General features: G+C 42.2%; 1 long non-coding RNA gene across 1 annotated transcript; it reads right to left on the bottom strand.

The window, feature by feature from the left end:
* Positions 1 to 6,421, bottom strand: LOC138823844 (uncharacterized). Its single transcript, XR_011370923.1, has 3 exons — positions 6,317 to 6,421; positions 4,071 to 4,204; positions 1 to 63 (listed from the first exon to the last, which is right to left on the bottom strand). It is a non-coding gene; the product is annotated as an uncharacterized lncRNA (long non-coding RNA).
* Positions 6,422 to 6,643: the final 222 nt, after the last annotated feature.

The raw sequence follows: 6,643 nt of genomic DNA, 5'->3' as shown, positions 1-6,643 counted from the left end.
GGCTTACTTACTTTTGCAAATTTTTGGATGGGAATCATGAGCTATTTTTCATCTAGGAATGTTCTGTAATGATGAGAGCATTTAAAACACAAGTGAGGATATATATGAGTTGCATTCAATAGGAAACTTGACTTCTCAAATCATAATGACAAAATTAGCCCAAACTTCCAACTGTGTATTCCATTTTTGTTGTTTGGTTTGTTTTACTGAGACAAAATTATTCTACCTGGTCCAGGGAAGGTATCGTTATGTAATTCCACTCTCTATTCTCCTGTTTGAGTGCTATAATTCCAAGCTTGTAGCACTTTGCCCTGCCATAGTTTGTTTATTTAATCTAGAAACAGACTAGCAATTCTGAACTTCTCCTATGATCTTATCCACTAGACTGAATGCTCAGACTGTTTATGTACTATTTTCAAAGATGTTTTAACATTTGACACAGGATATGAACATTTTCAGATGCACCTGCAGGGTTCCCTGACTCATTCTACCATGGATCTTATAATAATAATGATTACTTAACTCTCTTACTATCTCTGTCCCTACCTATGTAATATTCTCAAATTCTGGGGGAAAGATCACTTGAAGGCTTTCTAATATTTAAAATTATCATTTGATTCTAATCTTACTCAGGACTTATTTTCTATTGTTTTCTAACTTTTCTACATATTCTAAGAGTTGTTTCATTTGTGTCTTTTTGTGTGCACCTATAAGTGCCTCTGTGTGTATGTGTATGTTCGAATGTATGTATGCAAAAACCTAAAGCTCTTATTCAGCAATGTTGCTCTTGACTGGTATTCCAGCTTTTGGCTGATTAATTATAGGTAGTGTCTCAAAGCCTATGCTGTCCAAGCTAAATGCAAATTGAACTTCCCAGACTCCTTTACATTCTTAGGTTTTATTTTTCCAGGAGTATCAACTTTTAAACTTCAAACACTTTTGTGAGTGTAAAGTCTAACGTGTAGCCCAGATTTTTAACTCAAGAATTCATATAAAGATAGATGAACATATACATTACATATCCTGAGTGTACACTGTTAGAAATGTGATCCTAAACCAAGTTGTTGTGAAATCTGAGGATTGGGGTTTAAAGCCAGCACGGGTAGGAAAGTCCTGGAGACTCTTTTCTCCAATAATTACTAGAAAATTGGAAGTGGCACTGTGGCTCAAGTGGAAGAGCACTAGCCTTGAGCTGAAGAGCTGAGGGACAGCAACCTGTCCTATGTTTCAAGGGCCACAAACAACAAAAACAACAACAAAAAGAATATAAGAAAAGGAAAGAATAAGAAATGTGATCTTAGCCACCAGGTTCATTGCTGGTATAATTCCTGTTCTCTCAAGATGGATTCTTTTTCTCCAGTTACATCTACTCTCCTATATCTGACTTGCATTGGAAACAGAATCATTCTTCCATTCTCCTTTTTGCACATTTACGTGATTAGCAAGCATAATTTAGAAAGGCAGTGGCCTCATGCTTCATGTTCCACATAGGAGTAATGCTTTCTCTATATTATTCCCATAAATCTACATATTGGATTTGGCTTTATTTTTCAATGTTTTCTTATTTGTTGAGTCTTCTATATTTTATTGAACACTTGTACATAAACACAGAACTTCTTTTTCTCCTATAGTTGCTATTGTTTCTCTTACTCTTAACTCATGTACACTTGGGAAATTAATGTACAGCACATAGACTCACAAAAATGATCTGAGAACCTTCTTCCCATTTAAAATTCACCTTAATTGACAGAACACATAGGAAGTTTGAACAAAATGTTCTCATGGATAATGTATTTATAAGCAATTTAAATTTCATTTCTCTTTACTAAGTTGTCTCTGAAACACATGTTACCTCATGGCCAAAAGTATCCTTGTGCTATTTCAATGAAGCCAGAAAACATTCATTTATTTCTGGAGCAGCACCATAGATTGTTACTGGAAGTAAGTGGAAGTAACTGTTACTGGATGTGGAAACTGATCCTAGGAGAGGAATTGAATATAGTGAAATGACAAAGTTCAAGTTAACTATTGCTTTCCTTTTTACTATATAAGAAAAGGATCCTAGGCTGGAAGGAAACTCTGTCCCTGACTTTTGTGAGTGTGTCCTTTACTCATATAAAACTTGTCTGTGAACTTCTGGTTGAGAGTATAAGGAAACAATATGTCATTTGAAGGCCAGTATAGAACAAAAGGAAGTCACTTTATTTTAAAAATGTTCTATTGTAAAGAAGCAAAGATATGGAGGTTTTGAAGTGTCTTATGGATGGATGTTTCACTCCTGAGATGATTCTCTTGTTGCAGGAATCAGTTATCAATTCCTTTAGTCAAGTCCTGAGTTTTACATAGCAATAAGGATTCCAAAAAAGCAGGATCCAGTGAGTATGATCAGCAAAAGCAGCCTATTTTCGGACCACCACTATTTTAAGGAGAGTCCCAAAGAAATACCCAGGGTTTGTTTTGTTTCCTTGTTTATTTAGTTTGTGCTGGTTCTGGGGCTTGAACTTAGAGACTGGCCCCTGTCCCTGAACAGTTGTCTTTCTTTCCAAAGTGGCCCAAACCAATACTCCGCTGCTTGAGCCAAACCTCCACTTCTGGCTTTTTTGGTGTTTAATTACAGATAAGTGTTTGACAGACTCTCTTGCCTGGGTTGGCTTTGAACTAAGACAGTAAGAAATCTAAGTGACCTCAACTGTATGTACTTCTCTTTTGAACCAAGAAATATTAGATGAAGTTTATTATAAAGTTACTATTTGACAATTTTTAAAAAAGAGAATATGTTTAGCAAAGAAGCCATAACAAATAACTCAGCAAAAGTAGGTGCACTACTAAATCATTTGGGAAGATTACTATTGACTTCATCATTCCTTTGAGGGAAACTTAAAGCCATATTTGTAATTTTTTGTTGGTTGTGATTATTGAATATTGATCCTGGGCATTGTCTCTCAGCTTTTCAGCACAAATTGAGCACTCTACCTCTTTAGCTACAGCACCACTTCCGAGTTTCTGGAGTTAATTGAAGGTAAGTGTTTCATGGACTTTCCTGACCAGGCTGGCTTTGAACCACAATCCTCTGGTCTCAACCACCTCAGTAGCTAGGATTACAGACATGAACCACCAATACCCGGCTCATATTTGCATTTATGTGCACTTAATGTCACTATGTAGACAAAGAATGTAAATCTGAACCAAATGATGTGACATTGAAGCTTGTCAGAATGATTGAGTTAGCAATAAATATGTCCTCCTTTCCCATTTTGTTACATTAATGACTCATGAGCCATGGGACTCTTACATTAGCATCCTCTTTCATCTTTGTAGGTGTATTTAGTATCAGAAAATGTTCACAGAGAAATATAGAAAGACAGATTTTTAGAAAGCAAAGTAGATCAGGTATGAAAGAACAGCATAGAAGGAGGTACATTTATCACACAGAGATTAAGAACTAGCCTAGGAGATTTTGAATGTTAAAGGGCAATGAAGAATAAGCCTAGCTGATAACTAGTTCTTCAATATCCAAAAATGGTTTCCTAGAACGGTTTCTGCTATACCTTAGTTACTATCATTTTTTCTTTCCATCTGGAGTTATTCCTTCTCTTCTGTCACAACTGTTAATTAGCCTCTGTCCTTTTGGTGCGATGACTTGCCAAAAGAGTTTCCAAATCTCACTTAGACTGTTGTTGTTGTTGTTGCTGTTGTTGTTTTGGCAGTCCTCGAGCTAAAACTCAGCACTTGGGAATTATTCCTCAGATTTTTTTTTTTCCTCAAGGCTAACCATCCACCATTTGAGGCACAGGACCACTTCCAGTGTTTTCTTTTCAATTTATGTGGTACTGAGGAATTGAACCCAGGGTTTCATGCATGCTAGGCAATCACCATACCATGAAGCCACATTCCCAGAACCCGAAATGACTTTCTTAAGATGGCATTACATTTTCATTCTGTAACTATGTATCATAATTTTAACCAGAAATTTTTGCTAGAAAAGAACATTGAACACAGTACTGAATCCAGTAAGGCTAGTTGGGCAATGGATTACTGTCACAGTGTAGGCAGGGCACAGAGGGATTTACCTCTTGGAGCTGGTACAACAGAGTGAGCAAGACAGAGCCTGACCCACAGTCTACCTCCAGAATGAGAGGGCCACCTTGGTTCCAACCATATGGGGATGCTGGGCCACCTCCTCCAGCACCCATTGAATCAGTTCCTGAGAGAGAAAGAGAAAGAAAGTAGGTCAGAATTACACTTAAGCCAGGTGCCGGTGGCTCAGGCCTATAATCCTAAGTACAATGGAGGCTGAGATATGAAGATGGTGGTTTATAGCCAGCCCGGCAGGAACATCTGTGAAACTCTTATCTCCAAAAACCACCAGAAACCTGGAAGTGGTGCTGTGACGCAAGTGGTAGAATACTAGCTTTGAGCTGAGGAGCTTGGGGAGCTGCCCCAGGCCCAAAGTTCAAGCCCCATGACTGAAAAGAAGTGGACTTCCCACCACAAGAAGTGGACTGAATAGCGCCCATTGTCCTAAGGAGCATGGCAGAGAAGTCAGGCCGAGCTTCCTGTCAGCTAGGAGTCATTAGTAGGTCACCTGGCTTCTCTGTGCCTCAGTTTCCCCAGCTTCAAAAGTGAACAAAATGAAGGATCCTGTTACGCATGGGGATAGGGTAATAAAGAGAGCCATGTTTTGTTTCATAATCCTATACCTGTTTCACCATTAATAACACACACCATCTGAGATCTTTCTGGGAATCTTCCTATCATATGGTCACAGAATTGCCAAGAAAAGGATCAGATGGCCCCTCCCTCTGTGCCTGTCCCTGTTCCAGATATCCCTCTGTATTAATCCTTTGTTTCCTCAACTGTACCATGAGGAGATTGAAGTCCAACGGTTGAGGCCCAACCCAGAGCTTCACGTCTGGTCAAGAATCGGCTGCTGTGGACTTTGTTTGGGACAATCCATCTAAACTAATGACTGAGTGTGGTGCTACATGTCTACCATCCCAACTACAGAAGACCGGGCCTGGTGGCTCATGCCTGTCACAGATAGGAGGACCATGATCCAGCCCAGCATGAGCATATATTACTTCTCCATCTCAGAAATGCCCAAGACAGAAATGCTTGACTCGCATGGTAGAAGACCTGACTGGCAAGCCTAAGGTCTTTAGGTCTAACCCTAAAATACCAAAAAGAACCAGAATCCCAGTGACAGAGGCTCATGCCTATAATCCTAGATACTCAGGAGGCTGAGATATGAAGATCACAGCTCAAGATTTAAGATAGGGTTGGCCTCGCCCATCAGACATCATGATGAGAAGACCCAGAGTCTGACCTATGATGTTGCACTCCATACCAGCAGAACTCGTATCCTTACTAAGTGTTGGTCATGGTCTCTGTCCCCTTGGGAAGCCATCCCCTGCAGGCCAGACTCCCAGGTCCTCCAAATATCCCACTGCCACCAATCAGGCTCAAGGGAGTACCCAGCCCCATTGCACACAGTTCCCTTGTTCTTGTAATTTAACAGTGCTGGGTCCCCTTCAAGCCTCTCACCTTTCCAGGCCCCCAGACCTCAGCTGTGAAGCCCATACCTGCCTCAAAGATAGCAGGTAGAAGTTACCAAAGCATTCTGCCTCCTTGTTACAACCCAATTCTACACACACACACACACACACACACACACACACACACACACACACACACACACACACACACACACACACACACACATCCAGACTGGTGACAGAAGACTCATCCATGCAGCACCTGCAATTTGCCAACTGATCACTCACCTGAGCACAGTCAGGCTGTACAAGGAAAAAGATTATCTCTCTCTCTCTCTGTCTCTCTATGTTTCTCTCTATGTGTTTCTCTGTCTTCAGGGGAATCGTTGACCGAACACAGAACACAAGAGCTCACACAGGAAGGGTGTCTATATTCTGCATCCAACACCTCCAATCCCCAGAAAAAAAGAAAAAGACCCCAGAAGGCAGGTGTAGACATGCTCCTCCCTACCTCTGACTAAAGCCACCAGGTTTTCACCAGGGAGAGGAGGGGTGAAGATGTGCGGCAGTGTGGCTCCCACTACTCCAGGCCAAGGGATCTGTGGCGCCCACTCCTCACCCAACCATATATCTCCTGGTTTCCTGGGACACTAGCCTCTGGGGATGGGGGTGAGATCCTCGGGTCAACACCCACCCCTACCCCTGGGGCACATTTGTGGCATGGCGTAGGCCAGACTGTGGGGCACAGGGGAGGCGCGGGTCCAGGTCAGAGAGGAGGTGATATGGGGTGCAGGGTGCAGGGATGTGTGGCAGCCACTCACATGTGTTGCTGGCAGAAGCTGTTGGGAGCTGCTACAGGTGGGGCAAGCAGCAATGGCAGAGGCATGACACACGCTCAGGCCCTGAGCAGAGGACAGGGGAGCCAGGACCAGGTCAGGGCAGCAAGCTGGCTCATGGCACACCATTGCACCATTGCCTGAGGAAACCATGGGTCTGAGCCTACAGCACCAGGTTTGAAATGCTGCTCCATGGGGAAGGGGGGGAGGGGGCCAGAGTTCAGGCAGGCACATGATGGGCCTGAGGAAGCCCTTTCCTCCTAGGCCTCGAGTATTTTACTCAGCCACCTCTACCTTTCTCAACTGCTGGTA

The sequence above is a fragment of the Dipodomys merriami genome, unplaced genomic scaffold, assembly GCF_024711535.1.
Source record: "Dipodomys merriami isolate MVZ:Mamm:240054 unplaced genomic scaffold, mDipMer1.0.p SCAF_124, whole genome shotgun sequence".
NCBI classification, from domain to species: Eukaryota; Metazoa; Chordata; class Mammalia; order Rodentia; family Heteromyidae; genus Dipodomys; species Dipodomys merriami.
Note: the sequence above shows the minus strand (reverse complement) of the source record. Positions and strands in the feature narration are given on the sequence as shown.